Below are 18,052 nucleotides of genomic sequence, written 5' to 3'. Positions count from 1 at the left end.
TGGATACTGGCCAGTCAACCTATATCCTCAGCCTGTTTCTGTCATTCCCTAGTAGGTTAGAGTTCTATAATATTTTGTGAGGTCATCTGTCTTAGAAGGTCAGGATGGGGTTATGGTAGCATCTGGAACTTGAATTTGATAGTGCTGTTCTGTCAATTATTTCTCCTCTTTCCTATTTTATTATTCTTTCCTGTTATGTTATTTTCTTAGTTCTATTCTACTGTTGATCTTCTCATTTAGAATATGTAATCCTTTGCTGCTGCTACTTTTTTGTGGGACTCATTTCACTAATTCTTGCAAAGCAGAGTTGATGTTAGCAAACTTCTTCAGCTATTGTATATTTTTGTATGTTAGAGAAGGCCTTTATTTATCTCTCATATTTGAAGGGCAGTTTTGCAGGGTAGATCATCTGTGGCTGGTTTTTTTTTTAATTTTTTTTATTTAAGAAAGGAGACATTAACAAAACCATAGGATAAGAGGGGTATAGTTCCACACAATTCCCACCACCCGATATCCATATCCCATCCCCTCCCCTGATAGCTTTCCCATTCTCTATCCCTATGGGAGTATGGTCCCAGGGTCATTGTGGGTTGCAGAAGGTGGAAGGTCTGGCTTCTGTAATTGCTTTCCCGCTGAATATGGGCGATAACTGGTCGACCCGCACTCCCATTCTGTTGCTGGCATTTCTTATCTTTTAATACTTTGTATATTTCATTCCACTCTCTCCTTGCCTCTAGTATCTGTGATGAAAATATTCATGAAATCCTGATAACACTGCCTTTGTATTTCATGTTTTTTCTTTACCTAACAGCCTGAAATGTTTTTTTTCCCCTTTATGATTGAGTTTTCATAGCTTTACAATGATGTGTTGGTCATTTTGTAGTCAGAAACCTGGGTGTTCACTCTTCTTCCTGGATGCCTATCTCCTGAGGATTACCCAGGTAAAGGAACATTTCTGCTGTGATTTCCTTGAATATAATCTCTGTTCCCTTTACCTAGTCCTCTTCCTCACTGCCTTTGTCATCTCTGGGTGTTGATTGCTCTGAATCTGTTTTCTTTTTTCAGACAGATATGAACAGAGACAGAAAGAGAGAAAGCCACCATAGCACCGAAGTTTCACTTAGTGAGGTGGGGTTCAGGCCATTTTCACAGGAGTGAGGTGGTATCTCAGTGTTGTCTTTATTTGGATTTCTCTGACAATCAGCGACCTGGAGCAATTTTTCATATGTTTGTTAGCCTTTTTTATCTCCTCTAAAGTGAATGTTTTGTTTATATCCTCTGCCCACTATTGGATGGGGTCATTTACTTTGTTGTTGCTAAGTTTGCTGAGCTCTTTGTATATTTTGGTTACTAGTCTCTTGTCTGATGTATGACATGTGAAGATCTTCTCCCATTTTGTGAGGGGTCTCTTTGTGTGATAGTTTCTTTGGCTGTGCAGAAGCTTTTCAATTTGATGTAGTCTCACTGGTTTGTTTCTGCTTTATTCTTTCTTAAAATTGGGTTTGTTTCATCAAAGATGTCCTTGAGGTTTAGGTGGGAAAGTGTTCCACCAACGTTTTCCTCTAAGTATTTGATAGTTTCTGGCCTAACATCCAGGTCCTTTATCCATTTGGAATTGATTTTTGTTTCTGGTAAGATAAGGTGGTTCAATTTTATTCTTCTGCATGTTTCAACCCAGTTTTCCCAGCACCATTTATTGAAGAGAGCCTCCTTCCTCCATTAATACTTTGGGCCCCCTTATCAAAGATTAGATGTCCATAGGTGTGGGAGTTTACTTCTGGGCTTTCAATTCTGTTCCACTTGTCTGTGTGCCTATTTTTGTTCCAGTACCAGGCTGTTTTGATGATGACAGCCTTACAAAATAGTTTGAGATCTGGGAGTGTGTTGCCTCCATTTCTTTTCCGCAAGATGGGTTTGGAAATTCTAGGTGTTTCTGGTTCCAGAAAAATGATTGTAGTTTTTGTTCTATTCTCTTAAAGAAGCTAGGTGGAACTTTGATGGGTATCACATTAAATTTGTATATGGCTCTGGGGAGAACATTCATTTTGATTATATTTATTCTTCCAATCCATGAGCATGGGATGTCTTTCCATTTCTTGGTATCAGTTTTTATTTCCTTGAATAGTGACTCATAGTTTTCTGTATACAAATCTTTCACTTCTTTGGTCAGCTTTATTCCTAGGCATTTTATTGATTTTGCTGCAACAGTAAATGGGAGTGATTTCTGGATGTCTTCTTCTTCAGATTTAGTGTTTGCATAAAGAAACGCCACTGATTTTTGTACATTGATTTTGTAGCCTGACACCTTGCTATATTGCCTAATAGCTTCCTGCTGGGAAATTGTGTGACAACTTCCAGTAGTTTTCTGCTGGATTCTTTGGGTTTTTCTGTGTATACTATCATGTCATCTGCAAACAGTGAGAGCTTGACTTCTTCACTTCCAGCCCGTATTCCTTTGATTTCTTTCTCTTGCCTGATTGCTATGGCAAGAATTTCCAATACTATGTTACAGAGTAATGGTGATAGTGGAAAGCCCTGTCTAGTCTCCGATCTGAGGGGGAATGCTTTCAGCTTCCGTCCATTAATTATGATGTAGGATGTAGGTTTGCTATATATGGACTCCACTATCTTGAGGAATTTCCTGTCTATCCCCATTTTTTGTAGTGTTTTGGGCATGAATGGGTGTTGGATTTTGTCAAAGGCGTTCTCTGCATCTATTTAGATAATCATGTGGTTTTTGGCTTTGCTTTTATTGATGTGGTGAATGACATTGATTGACTTATGGATGTTGAACCAGCCTTGCATTCCTGGGATGAATCCCACTTGGTCGTGATGAACAATCTTTTTGATATACTGCTGTATCCAGTTGGCCAAGATCTTGTTTAATATTTTGGCATCTATGTTCATCAGAGATATTGGTCTGTAGTTTTGCTTTTTTTGCTGTGTCTCTATCTGCTTTTGGTATCAGAGTGAATCTTTCTTCATAGAAGGTGGAAGGGAGTGTTCCTGTTTCTTAGATGTTATGGAAAAGCATTAGAAGTATGGGTATTAACTGTTTCATGAAGGTTTTGTTCTTAAGCAGTATGTTGTTTAGTTTCCAAATTCTATGTTTTTTAGTAATTTTCTGTTTGTTGTTAAATGATAGCTTTACTCCATTATGATCTGAGAAGATACTTGGGATGATTTCAATGATCTTGAATTAGTTGATGCTGTCCTTGTGGCCTAACATTTGGTCTATTCTTGACTATGTGTTGTGTGTATTTGAAAAAAAATGTGTATACCAGTTTTGGGGGGTGAAGAACTCTAAAAATGTCCAGGAAGTCTAGTCTGTCCATCTCTTCATTTTTAATTCTCTTGTTTCTTTGTTGATCTGAGTGTGAGAGTGGGGTGATAAAAGTCTCCCACTATTATTGTATTACTACTGATGTATTTTTGTAGCTATTTCAGTAGGTGTTTGAAGTATTTAGATGGTCCCTCATTGGGTGTATAGATGTTAATAATTGTTAAGTCTTCTTGGCTGATTGATCTCTAATCATTATGCAATGGCCTTGCTTATCTTTTAGTGCTTTATTTAATTTAAAATCTATTGTGTCAGAGATGAGAATGGCTGTTCCTGCCTTTTTTTGTGGTCCATTAGCATGTATGCTGGTTTTCCATCCTTTCACTTTAAGGCTGTCTTTATCTTTTTGGGTCAGATGGGATTCTTTTTTTTTTTAAATTTTTTATTTAAGAAAGGATTAATGAACAGAAACATAACGTAGAGGGGTACAACTCCACACAATTCCCACCACCCAATCTCCATAACCCACCCCCTCCCATGATAGCTTTCCCATTCTCTAGCCCTCTGGGAGCATGGACCCAGGGTCATCGAGGGTTGCAGAAGGTAGAAGGTCTGGCTTCTGTAATTGCTTCCCCGCCGAACATGGGCATTGACTAGTCGGTCCATAATCCCAGTCTGCCTCTCTCTCTCCCTAGTAAGGTGTGTCTCTGGGGAAGCAGAGCTCCAGGACACATTGGGGGGGGTCTTCAATCCAGGGAAGCCTGGCCAGCATCCTGGTGGCATCTGGAACCTGGTGATTGAAAAGAGAGTTAACATATGAAGCTAAACAATTTGTTGAGCAATCATGGATCCCAAGCTTGGAATAGTGGAGAGGAAGTGTTAGGGAGGTACTCACTGCAAACTCTAGTGTACTTCTGCTTTCAGGTATATATTTTGCAGTAGTTTATGGATACATGTGAACATAAGCTCTCTCTCACAGAAACTGGTGTATATCTAGGTTATGGGACTTCGTTAGAAAGTGAGCTACCTGAGATGAAATTAGAGGGTACTATAAAAGGAAAGGTCTCACCCGAGTAATGAAGCCGAAGGGTTGTCATTCCAAATGACAAGTGAAGCATGTTGAGGTGGCAATTGTAGTGTTGGTTAGGCTGTGATCGGCGAATGTTAATATTATTTGGTTTGGATTGGGAGACGCATATGGAAAAGTGGGCCCTGTCCAAAGGTTCCAGAACTGGGGGAAGTAGGGGCTCTATAGTGGAGATGTGAGGTTCCTGCTGTCTTAGTGTTCAAAAAGACAATCGATAGTTAATGTTATCATCACATTATTTGGTAATTGGGTTAACTTTGAAAAGTCCTTTTGTTATGGTTTGCTGTACAGTATCCAGTATCTTGTATATAGCTGTGCTATTGGATGCTTCTAATCTACTTGGTCTAGGCTTTTGAGAGAGTCCGCATATCAAATACACAGCCTATATATTAAAAAGATTCAGTTTGTGTTTTGAGAAACTTTGAGACATACAACTGATTTTCCCCCTCTCATATGAATTAACTACTGATTTATATGTCTACATTTTGCTAGGAGTGTACATAAACACCATTCCAACCACCAAAAGACTATGACCCATCCCTCCCACCCATTCCCAGCGCCCACTGGCCCAGGGAAGATGCTTGTCTACCCCTCACCACAGGGTTTTTACTTTGGGGCCCTACTTACAATTTGATCAGGTCCAGCTTTTAGTTTCCCTTTCAGATCTTCTTAGTTAACTTCTGTTGATGAGTGGCATCATCCCATACTTATCTTTATCTTTCTTAATTAGCTCACTTAACATAATTCCTTCTAGCTCTGTCCAAGATGGGTCAGAGAAGGTGGGTTCATTGTTTTGATAGCTGCATAGTATTCCATTGTGTATATATACCACAGCTTTCTCAGCCACTCATCTGTTGTTGGGAACCTGGGTTGCTTCCAGGTTTTAGCTATTATGAATTGTGCTGCTATGAACATAGGAGTACACACCTCTTTTTGGTTGGGTGTTATGGAGTCCTTGGGGTATAACCCCAGGAGAGGAATTACTGGATCATATGGAAGGTCCATGTCTAGCCTTCTGAGAGTTTTCCAGACTGCTCTCCACAGAGGCTGTACCATTTACATTCCCACCAGCAATGTAAAAGGGTTCCTCTGACCCCACATCCTCTCCAGCGTTTTTTGCTGCTGTGTTTTTTGATGTATGCCATTCTTACAGGAGTGAGGTGGTATCTTAGTGTTGTCTTAATTTGCTTTTCTCTGACAATCAGTGACCTAGAGCAGTTTTTCATATGTTTGTTAGCCTTTTGGATCGCCTCTGAGGTGAATGTTTTGTTCATATCCTCTGCCCATTTTTGGATGGGGTCATTTGCTTTTTTGGTGCTAAGTTTGCTGAGCTCTTTATATATTTTGGTGATTAGTTTCTTGTCTGATGTCTGGCATGTGAAGATCTTCTCCCATTCTGTGGGGGGTCTCACTGTTTGTTTAATAGTTTCTTTGGATGTGCAGAAGCTTTTCAATTTGATGTAGTCCCATTGGTTTGTTTCTGCTTTAGTCTTCCTTGCAATTGGGTTTGATTCATCAAAGATGTCCTTGAGGTGTAGGTGGGAAAGTGTTTTACCAATGTTTTCCTCTAAGTATTTGATTGTTTCTGGTCTGACATCTAGGTCTTTGATCCATTTGGAGTTGATTTTTGTTTCTGGTGAGATAAAGTGGTTCAATTTCATTCTTCTGCATGTTACAACCCAGTTTTCCCAGCACCATTTATTGAAGAGAGCCTCCTTTTTCCATTTAATCCTTTGTGCCCCCTTATCAAAGATTAGATGCCCATAGGTGTTGGGATTTACTTCTGGGCTTTCAATTCTGTTCCACTGGTCTGTGTGCCTATTTTTGTTCCAGTACCTTGCTGTTTTGATGATGATGGCTTTATAATATAGTTTAAGGTTAGGGAGTGTGATGCCTCCATTTCTGTTTCTTTTCCTCAAGATGCTTTTGGCAATTCTAGGTGTTTTCAGGTTCCAGATAAATGATTGTAGTGTTTGTTCTAGTCTCTTAAAGAAGCTTGGTGGAATTTTGATGGGAATTGCATTAAATTTGTATATGGCTCTGGGGAGAATATTCATTTTGATGATGTTTATTCTTCCAATCCATGAGCATGGGATATCTTTCCATTACTTGCTGTCAGTTTCTATTTCCTTGAGTAGCGACTCATAGTTTTCAGCATACAAGTCTTTTACTTCTTTGGTCAACTTTATTCCTAGGTATTTGATTGATATTGCTGAAACAATAAATGGGAGTGATTTCTGGATGTCTTCTTCTTCAGATTTAGTGTTTTCATAAAGAAATGCCACTGATTTTTGTACATTGATTTTGTAGCCTGACACCTTGCTATATTGCCTAATAACTTCCAGTAATTTTCTACTGGATTCTTTAGGTCTTTCTATGTATACTATCATATCATCTGCAAATAGTGAGAGCTTGACTTCTTCCCTTCTAATCTGTATTCCTCTGATTCCTTTCTCTTGCCTGATTGCTATGGCAAGAAGTTCCAATACTATGTTGAAGAGTAACGGTGACAGTGGACAGCTCTGTCTAGTCCCCGATCTGAGGGGGAATGCTTTCAGCTTCTGTCTACTGAATATGATGTTGGCTGTAGGTTTGCTATATATAGACTCCTCTATCTTGAGGAATTTCCCATCTATTCCCATTTTTTGTAGAGTTTTGAGCATGAATGGGTGTTGGATTTTTTCAAAGGCTTTCTCTGCGTCTATTGAGATAATCATGTGGTTTTTGGCTTTGCTTTTATTGATGTGGTGAATGACATTGATTGACTTACGGTTGTTGAACCAACCTTGCATTCCTCGGATGAATCCCACTTGGTCATGATGAACAATCTTTTTGATATGTTGCTGTATCCGGTTGGCCAAGATCTTGTTTAATATTTTGGCATCTATGTTCATCAGAGATATTGGTCTGTAGTTTTCCTTTTTTGTTCTGTCCCTATCAGCTTTTGGTATCAGGGTGATGTTGGCTACATAAAAGGTGGAAGGGAGTATTCCTGTTTCTTCAATCTTATGGAATAGCTTAAGAAGTATGGGTATTAACTGTTTCCTGAAAGTTTTGTAGAATTCGTTTGTGAAGCCATCTGGTCCAGGACTTTTGTTGTTGGGGAGATTCTTAATAACGGTTTCAATATCTTTGTCTGTGATTGGTGCGTTTAGATTTTGTACTTCTTCTTGGTTCAGTTTTGGAAGTGCATAGGTTTCTAGGAATTGTTCCATTTCTTCCAGATTCTCTAGCTTGGTGGCATATATTTCTTTATAGAAGTTTCGCAGGATTCTCTGGATTTCTGTGGTGTCAGTTGTGATATCTCCTGTATCGTTTACAATTCTATTAATTTGAGTCTTCCCTCTTTTTTGTTTGGTGAGTCTGGCTAGGGGTTTGTCAATTTTGTTTAATCTTTCAAAGAACCAACATTTGACTTCATTGATCTTTTGTATGGTTCTTTTATTTTTGATATTGTTTATCTCTGCTCTAACTTTAGTAATTTCTGTCCTTCTGGTTGCTTTAGGGTTCCTTTGTTCCTCTTCCTCTAAGTCCTTGAGGTGTGTAGTAAGGTCGTTCATTTGGGCTTCTTCTTGGTGTTTAATATGTGATTGTATGGCTATAAGTTTCCCTCTCAGTACTGCTTTCGCTGTGTCCCAAATATTTTGATAGGTTGTGTCTTCATTTTCATTAGTTTCTAGGAACATTTGAATTTCCTGTTTGAGTGAGTCTCTGACCCAGTGGTTCTTAAGGAGCATGTTGTTTAGTTTCCAAATTCTATGTCTTTTAATAATCTTCCGTTTGTTGTTAAAAGTTAGTTTTACTCCACTGTGGTCTGAGAAGATACTTGGGATGATTTCAATGCTCTTGAATTTATTGATGCTGTCTTTGTGGCCTAACATGTGGTCTATCCTTGAGTATGTGTTATGTGGATTTGAAAAGAAGGTGTATTCCAGTTTTTTGGGGGTGAAGGAGTCTGAAAATGTCCAAGAGGTCTAGTCTGTCAATCTCTTCATTCAATTCTTTTGTATCTTTATTGGTTCTCTGCTTTGTTGATCTGTCTAAGTGTGAGAGTGGGGTATTGAAGTCTCCCACTATTATTGTATTACTATTGATGTATTTTTGAAATTCTTTAAGTAGATGCTTAATATATTTACATGGTCCCTCGTTGGGTGCATAGATGTTAATAATTGTTAAGTCTTCTTGGCTGATTGATCCTCTAATCATTATGTAATGTCCTTGCCTAACTTTTATTACTTTATTTAATTTAAAATCTATCGTGTCCGAGATGAGAATGGCTGTTCCTGCCCTTTTTTTGTGGACCGTTAGCCTGTATGATAGTTTTCCATCCTTTCACTTTAAGTCTGTGTTTATCTTGTTGTGACAGATGGGATTCTTGCAAGCAGCATATGGTTGGGTTATGTTTTCTGATCCATCCCCCCACCCTGTGCCTTTTGATGGGTGAGTTTAAGCCATTGACATTTATTGATATTATGGATTTAATGTATTGTAGTGCCATTGTTCTAAAAAACAATTTGTTTACTCTGATATATTGCAAGTATTATAGTGATGTTCTTGTTTATAAGAGGTCTTTTAGTACCTCTTTCAGGGCCGGCTTGGTGATAGTTGCCTCCTTTAACTGTTGTTTGTCTAAGAAGGTTTTGATCCCTCCATCTAGCTTGAATGAAAGTCTAGCAGGATATATTATCCTTTGTTGAAACCCTTTTTCATTCAGGGCTCGATAGATATCTTGCCACTCCCTTCTGGCTTTTAGAGTTTGAGTTGAGAAATCTGCAGATAGTCTTATGGGTTTTCCCCTGTATGTGACTTTTTGTTTCTCTCTTGCAGCCTTTAGGATCCTTTCTTTATCCTTACTTCTTCTCATTGTGACTATGATGTGTCTTGGTGTCTTCAGGTCTGGGTTGATTCTGTTTGGTACTCTCTGGGCCTCTTGAATCTTGATATCCTTTCTGTTATTCAGGTATGGGAAGTTTTCTTCTATTATTTCCTCTAGAATGTTGCTTCCCCTTCCTCTCTTTCTTCCTCTGGCAGGTCAATTATGCGAATGTTACTTCTTTTGAGATCATCCCATATGTCTCTGTTGTTGTTTTCAGTGTCTCTCAATCTCTTTTTAAGCTCTTTCACCTCTTTCTTAGTTTTCTCTAACTCATCCTCTGTCTGACTAATTCTGTTTTCTGCTTCTGTTAGTCTGCCTTCCCTTGCCTCAGCTTCTTTCTTCATTACAGCTATTTCAGCTTTCAGTTCTCTGTTTGCCTCAAGATAATTAGTATTTTCCTTGGGGGTCTCAACTGTTGTTTCCTTAATACTGCCATTCCTTCCCTCCAATTTTGTTTCCATTTCTGTGATTAATAAGTTTATTACTGCTTGCATACTTTTCTTATCTATGGTTACTTCTGTCTGATTTGTAGTTTCTTCTGGGCTCTTGTTTTCATTCATTGGGGTAGCAGTTTTATTTGTTTTTGATCTACCCATTTTTTTTAATTTATGTATTTCTTTTTTTTTAATGCTCTGTTGTTCCTCAGTTGTTGTGTCTTGAGTACAAGTAACACTGTACTAAATACCTTTATGACAATTGCGCTCACCAACCTCAGGAATTACAGTAGCAACTGAAGTAAGTATTGAAGTAGTTTAATCGTTACCAGTTAGCCAAACAATTTCTCCAGTCCATGAAATAATAGTAACCAAATCCTAGTGAAGAAAGAGAAAAGAAAGAGTAGATAGCAAGGATAGACAGTTATGCAAATCTACTATCCACTTTTTATTTAGGGGTAACAAGAGGGGAAAGGGAACTAGAGCAGAGATACACACATTGAGAGTCCACTCTGAGTCAGATTTCTTCCCCAAAATAATTCACATATTCAGAAAGGTGAAGGAAGAAGAAGGAAGAAGTGTATGACAAGATTAAAAAAAAAAAGAGAAAGACAAGAGAGAGAAAAGGGAGAAGATAAGAAAAAGAGTTGTAATTAAAGAGCAGTACAAGGAACTTCCCAAATGTGTATCAGTGAATTCAAAAAAGCACCCTGTTTGGTGGTGTGGGGTATCCTGCTAGGAGCTGGTCCCCAGGGACTGTTTATGGGGGGAGGCGGGAAGGAGGTATGCTTGAAAATTAAAAGGAAGAAAAAAGAATTTTTTCCCCTTTTTCCCTACTCTAAGTCTTAACCCAAATTAAGTTATAGTCACCTCCTTGGTGTCTAAGGACCCCTTATTGGCTGGCCTGCTAAAGGCAGAAAATCCTGTTTCCAGGAGATGTGTTCGGAGCTCAGCGGCTAGCAGCTTCTCAGTCAGCCATCTTCCCGGAAACCCCCTCTCTAGAGTTTTTTAAAGGATTTCTTGAAAATGAAAACTAGCTCCAAGTCCTTTAATCCAATGAGAGCTATACTCAAGAAGTCTTTGGATCCGCCCTCAGGGTCGCGTTGGTCCCTGGATACTCCCAAGATAAGGCCCCGAGCTATAGTGCTCCCTCCGGGTCCTCTGCCGGCTGCCCAGCAGCGCTCTGCAACCAGCAGAGGAGCCGCCTTCCCGGGTGGAGGACAATGCCCGGCGCACTCGCCTTGCCCGGCGCCGCCTGGGAAGTCTCTAACAGCCGCCCGCTAGTTCGTGCCACCTTTACTCTAATTCTTAACCCAGATTAAGTTAGTCACCTCCTTGGTGTCACCGATAGGGCCCCTTATTGACTGGCCTGCTAAAGGCAGAAAATCCTACTGTTTCCAGAAGATGTAATCAGAGCTCATGCCGCTAGTGGCTTCTCAGTCTGCCATCTTCCTTCCCCTCCCAGATGGGATTCTTGCAAGCAGCATATGGTTGGGTTATGTTTTCTGATCCATCTTCCCACTCCGTGCCTTTTGATGGGTGAGTTTAAGCCATTGATATTTATTGATATTATGGATTTAATGTATTGTAGTGCCATTATTCAACAATTTTTTATTTTCTCTGATATACTTCAAATATTATAGTGATGTTTATAAAAGATATTTTAGAATCTCTTTCAGGGCAGGCTTGGTGATGGTTGCCTCCTTTAACTATAGTCTGTCTAGGAAGGTTTTGATCCCTCCATCTAGTTTGAATGAGAGTCTAGCAGGATACATTATCCTTGGTTAAACCCTTTTTCATTCAGGGCCCGATCAATATCTTGCCATTCTCTTCTGGCTTTTAGAGTTTGAGTGGAGAATTCTGCTGCTAGTCTTATGAGATTTCCCCTGTATGACTTTTTGTTTTTCTCTGCAGCCTTTAGGATTTTTTCTTTATTCTTACTTCTTTTCATTATAACTATGATGTGTCTTGGTGTCTTTAGGTCTGGGTTGATTCTGTTTAGGACTCTCTGGGTCTCTTGAATCTTAATGTCCTTTCTGATGTTCAGGGTCTGGGAAATTTTTTTCTGTAATTTCCTATAGAATGTTTACTTCCCCTTCCTCTCTTTCTTCCTCTGGCCAGCCAATTATATGATTGTTACTTTTTTGAGATCATCCCATATATCTCTGTTGTTGTTTTCAGTGTCTCTCAATCTCATTGTAACTATGATGTGTCTTGGTGTCTTCAGGTCTGGGTTGATTCTGTTTGGGGCTCTCTGGGTCTCTTGAATTTTAATGTCCTTTCTGATGTTCAGGGTCTGGGAAATTTTCTTCTATAATTTCCTCTAGAATGTTTACTTCCCCTTCCTCTCTTTCTTCCTCTGGCCAGCCAATTATATGATTGTTACTTTTTTTGAGATCATCCCATATATCTCTGTTGTTGTTTTCAGTGTCTCTCAATCTCTGCTTGAGCTCATTTACCTCTTATTTTTCTCTAGTGCATCCTCTGTCTGGCTATTTCTGTTTTCTGCTTCTGGTAGCCTGCTTTCTTTCCCTCAGCTACTTTATTTAGTTCAGCTATTTCAGCTTTCAGTTGTCTAATTACCTCAAGGTAGCTAGTAGTTTCCTTGAGGGTCTCATCTGTTGGTTCCATAATTCTGCTAGCCCTTTCCTCCATAGTTGTCTTCATTCTGTGATTATTAAGTTTACTATTGTTTGCATAGTTTTCTTACCTGTGGTTACTTCTGACTGATTTGTAGTTTCTCCTGGGCTCCTCTCTTCATTCATTATAGTAGCAGTTTTATTTGCTCTTGGTTTAACCATTTTTTTTTTATTGACATGTTTTGTATTTTTAAGTTCGTTGTTCTTCAGTTGTTGTGTTTTGAATACAAGCCAAACTATACTAAATACCTTTATGACAAATGCAGTGACCAACCTCGGAAATTACAATAGTAACTGGAGGAAGGATTGAAGCAGTTTAACCAATACTATTTAGCCAAACAATGCCTTCAGTCCAAGAAAAAATAGCAACCAAATCCAAATGAAAAAGAAAGAGACAGGAAAAAAGGGATAGCAAGAATAGGCAATTATGCAAATCTACTGTAAATTCTAGGGGTAGCAAGAGAAGAAAGGGAAGTAGAGAAGAGACACACACAAAGAGAGTCCACTATGAGTCAGATTTCTTCCACCAAATAATTCACAAATGAGTATCAGTGAATTCAGAAAGCAGAAGAAGGAGGAAGAAAAGAAGACAAGAATGTGAAAAAAAGAAAAGAAAAAAAGAATAAGAGCAGTAAAAGGAAAGAGGTTTTTTTTTTTTTTTTAATTAGCTAGGAGGAGCAAGAAGAAGGAGAGTGTGATAGAGGAGATAGATAGCATGAAACAAATTCCTCTCACAATGGATAGAACACCCAGTCACCTAGCAATGGAAAATACATTGAAAGTTAATTTTGGTCAACCTGAAGGGGGGGCACGCGTATATATAATAGTAATAATAAAATAAAACAGAGTAAAAAACGCTAACAGTCAGTCTGAAGCTTGGACTGCTCTCGATTGGCTCAGGCAGCCTGAGCAAAACAGCTAATTCTTTAAAAAAAAAAAAATTGGGAGTCGGGCTGTAGCGCAGCGGGTTAAGCACAGGTGGCGCAAAGCACAAGGACCGGCATAAGGATCCCGAACCCTGGCTCCCCACCTGCAGGGGAGTCGCTTCACAGGCAGTGAAGCAGGTCTGCAGGTGTCTATTTTTCTCTCCTCCTCTCTGTCTTCCCCTTCCTCCTCTCTCCATTTCTCTGTCTTCCCCTTCCTCCTCTCTCCATTTCTCTCTGTCCTATCCAACAACGATGACAACAACAATAATAACTACAACAATAAAACAACAAGGGCAACAAAAGGGAATAAATAAATAAAATAAAATATTTTTAAAAAAAAGAAAAAAAATCACACCATTGGTGAGCCAGGAATCTTGGTAAAGAAAAAAAAAACAAACCTCAGTGGAGAGCCTGCTAGTAGCAGCTCTTCAGTCCCTGGGATCTGGTTATAGAGTGGGGGAGAGGGGTCCGCTTCAGTAATAATAAAAAAATTTCCTTTGTCTCTGTTTTCTAACCCAAACTGAGCTATAGTCACCTCCTTGGTGTCTCACTTAGGACTCCTAATTCATTGTCCTGCTGATTTTCAGGTATCCTACCCTTCCCAGCAGTTGTTGTCGGAGCTCACGCCAGCAGCTGCCTCCAAGTCACCATCTTGGTTCCCTACAAATGAATTCTATAAAACCTTTAAGGAAGAACTAGTATCTATATTTTCCAAACTCTTTCAAAGTATTGAAGACTCAGGAATACTCCCTCCTACCTTTTGTGAAGCCAACAGAGCAAACAGAGGCATACAGAAAGAAAAAAAAAAAGAGACAAACAAAAAACACAGACTCACACACACACAAACACACACACACACAAACACAGAGAGAGAGAGAGAGAGAGAGAGGAGAAACTACACACCGTTATCCCTGATGATTATAGATGTAAAATAGTGAGAAAATTCTGGCAAACCAGATGAACCTCTTAATTCTTTAATGTAAGTGACTTGTAAATTATGTTGGTTGCTAATAATTCAGTGAAATCAGTCCTTTGTATTATTTTGAACTATTGTTTTCAACTATGTTAATAATTGAAGGAAAGACCTTTTCTTGGTGACATATGCTTTGTTAAAAAGTAATATGTAGAGAGTGAGGAAAATTATGTCGGCCAACACTGACAATAAATTGCTGTAGACTCATCGTCAGGCAAGTATTTAAACATAAAATGAATAGTCATATCAATGTCTGGGACTAAAGAGAAATATGGAGTTCTTTTTCCCTCTCATTTTGCTTATACTTCAGAATTGGAGACTATAAACCCTTTCTTTGAACTGCCAAACTCTTTCTCTGCTGTTCAGCTTGTTCCATCATTTTTTGAATAGCTCCCTACTTCCTAGAACTCCACAGCTGCATGTACTCCATATTAAAACTGGCCACAGAAAGTCCAATCTACTATACTAGCCTTCTGGTGATGAAGTTTTCCAACAAGAATTCATCAGAACAAAGAAATGCAGCTGTAGTATATCTCGACACTTACATCAGATTTGAAAATAGTGTCAGTTTTTTCCATTCATTCAATGTCATTCATCCCAGAAGAAAAAGATTTCTTCCAAGCTTTTCCAGGAGTAAAGACATAGTAGTCAATAAAAACAACACAAAATAAACAAACAGAATGCTTCTAGATTCTTAACTTTTATGATTTTATAAACATGAAAATTTGTTTTTAAAATCTCTGGGGGACTCAGGTGGTAGTACAAGGATCAGCTTAAGGATCCCAGTTTGCATGGCGCAAAGCACAAGGACCAGCTTAAGGATCCCAGTTCGAGCCCCCGGTCCCACCTGCAGGGGAGTTGCTTCACAGGCGGTGAAGCAGGTCTGCAGGTGTCTCTGTTTCTCTCTCCCTCTCTGTCCTTCCCTCTTCTCTCCATTTCTCTCTGTCCTATCCAACGACATCAATAATAACAACAATAATAAAACAACAAGGGCAACAAAAGGGAATAAATAAATAAATAAATGTATATATATTTTTTAAATTCCTGAGGCCAGGCGGTGGCACACCCAGTTAAGCAGTTAAGCGCACATAGTACAAAGCACAAGGACCAGCAAAAGGACCCCAGTTCAAGCCCTCGGCTCCCTGCAGGGGGATTGTTTCACAAGCATTGGAGGAGGTCTGCAAGTGTCTATCATTCTCTCCCCTTCTCTGCCTTCCCCCTCTTTACTCACTTGTTTTCTGTCCTATCCAACAACAACAGATGGGGGGAAAATGGCCTCCAGGAGCAGTGGATTCATAGTGCAAGCACTGAGACCTAGCAATAACCCTGGAGGCAAAAAAGCCCCCCTTTTTTCACTTTGCTCATCTTTACATATTATTCCTACTTTATATATTATTTCATTTTTGGATAACTTTCTTTCATTCATCTATGTGGTATTACTTTGTAAATATTCACATATAAATGAGTACTCCAAATCATTTGGTTAATTAAAATCATTATTAAGGCATACAACATGTTGTTTTCATGCTCTAAATTTATGAGAAGGGTATATTGTGGTGAGTATCATCTCTAAAATATCTTTAAGGAGATTCAGAACAAAGTGACTCATAAAATGAGAAATTATAATGTGAAGGGAATTTAATAAGGATAATTTTTTAAAAATATTTTATTTATTTATTTATTTATTCCCTTTTGTTGCCCTTGTTGTTTTATTGTTGTAGTTATTATTGTTGTTGTTGTTGGATAGGACAGAGAGAAATGGAGAGAAGAGGGGAAGACAGAGAGGAGGAGAGAAAGATAAGACACCTGCAGACCTGCTTCACCGCTTGTGAAGCGACTCCCCTGCAGGTGGGGAGCTGGGGTTCGAACCGGGATCCTTATGCCGGTCCTTGTGCTTTGTGCCACCTGCGCTAAACCCACTGCGCTACAGCCCAACTCCCAATAAGGATAATTTTTATGTTTTATTTTTTAAATATTTATATTAGTGATTTAATAATGATCAGCAAGACTATGGGATAAGAGGGGTATAATTCCACACAATTCCTACCACCATAGTTCCACATCCCATCCCCTCTATTGGAAGCTTCCCTATTTTTATCCCTCTGTGAGCCTGGACAAAATATCTTTATGGGGTGCAAAAGGTGGAAGGTCTGGCTTCAGTAATTGCTTCTCTGCTGGGCATGGGCATTGACAGATTAACCCATATCCCCAGCCTGTTTCTTTCTTTCCCTACTGAGGTAGGGCTCTGGTGAGGTAGTGTTCCAGGACTCAATGGTGAGGTCAGATTGGCCCAGGGAAGTCAGATTGGCATCATGGTAGCATCTGCACCCTGGAGGCTGAAAGCAGTACAGTATAAAACAGAACAAACTGTCTAGTAATAAGAAACCTAAATAAAAGAATATAGCAGATGAGATTTGGGTCTTCATGTTGGAAGGAGCTAGGAAGTCTATTTTAGATACATTCCAAGGGGCCCATTGATTTTACTAATTTTTGCCTGAGCCGGATAGCTAATATGCAGGTGGGCTGAATGTATTGTCTAAGAAGATGGTTTCAGAGTTGGAAATAGGACTATAAAGCTGGATCAAGGCAGCGAGTAGCTCTCAAATATGAAAAAAGTATATAAATACCCTTTTCTGTAGACCCATCAGTATGACCTAGGGCCCATGTCTATCCATACTTTAGCACAGGAGCCTATGCAACCTCTGCATCCCCACCAGTCTGAAGTCACATTCCATGGTCATAGCTAGGAATAGTCTAGGCTGCACTCATTTCAGGACCAGTCTTCCTTGAGAGGCAAAATATGTTGACACAGCCTCCCTTCAGAGGCAAGTTTCTACCAATATGAGAGAATATTTTATTGCTTTCTCAAGTCATTTATTGATACCTTTTCTTTATTTCTCTCACGTGTTTACCAAATCACTCACTGTCTCAAATTCTAGAAATTATCTCTATAATTACTAAATACTCGGGGCTTTTAAGTAAAATGTATCTAAATATAAATTTTAGGAAAAAAGGATAAATCTCTGAAAGACTTTGTCATGCACTATTATTTGTAGACAACAAAACATAGTCAGATGAAATAGAAGTTCAATAGCAGTCTCTTGAAAGAATGTATTCTTAATTGGGGAGGCCAATTTTTGCTCTGCTTAAGGCTTTCAACTGATTGGATGAAAACTACCCAATTAAGGAGGACTGTCTGCTTAATGTAATACCTGATTTAAGTGTAATGAAATCCAAAAACTTTCTCACAGAAGCATACAGAGTAATGTTTAACAAATACTAAGTACTATGAACAAGTCATATTGATAAGTAAAATAAATTAGTACTAATGTAATCTACCTTTCCTGAGGTTTATATCTATAAGGGTCAAATAAAACTCTCTTCATGATCAAGTAGAGAAATATTGCCAATCTTAAAAAATTAAAAAAGGAAAAAAAATTAAAAAGGACCTATAAAATAGTTCACTTAGATAGTGCTGGTGGTTTGCCATTGATGCAACCTAGGTTTGAGCCAACTCCCTACTGTATTTGAGGAAGTTTCAGTGTGATGGTGCCTCTCTCACCTTCTAAGCCTCTTGGTCTCTGTATTTTTATCTGAAAAAGTTATACTGGAATAGTGACAGAACAGCAATGACAAAACAGCACATAGATCAGCAGAACTCGGAGACTGGGATCTGTATTAGTGAAAGGGAGAAGGAGAGTAAAAAGAGGGTTGAAAGAGAGAGAGAGATTTAAAAGGACTGTTGGCACTTACACTTAATGGAAATTCCATAAAGGGATTCAGTCATTTCTAATTTACTATTTGCAGCTAAATGAGAATTCACCTTTATTTTTAAAC

Source organism: Erinaceus europaeus, chromosome 6, assembly GCF_950295315.1.
Source record: "Erinaceus europaeus chromosome 6, mEriEur2.1, whole genome shotgun sequence".
NCBI classification, from domain to species: Eukaryota; Metazoa; Chordata; class Mammalia; order Eulipotyphla; family Erinaceidae; genus Erinaceus; species Erinaceus europaeus.
Note: the sequence above shows the minus strand (reverse complement) of the source record.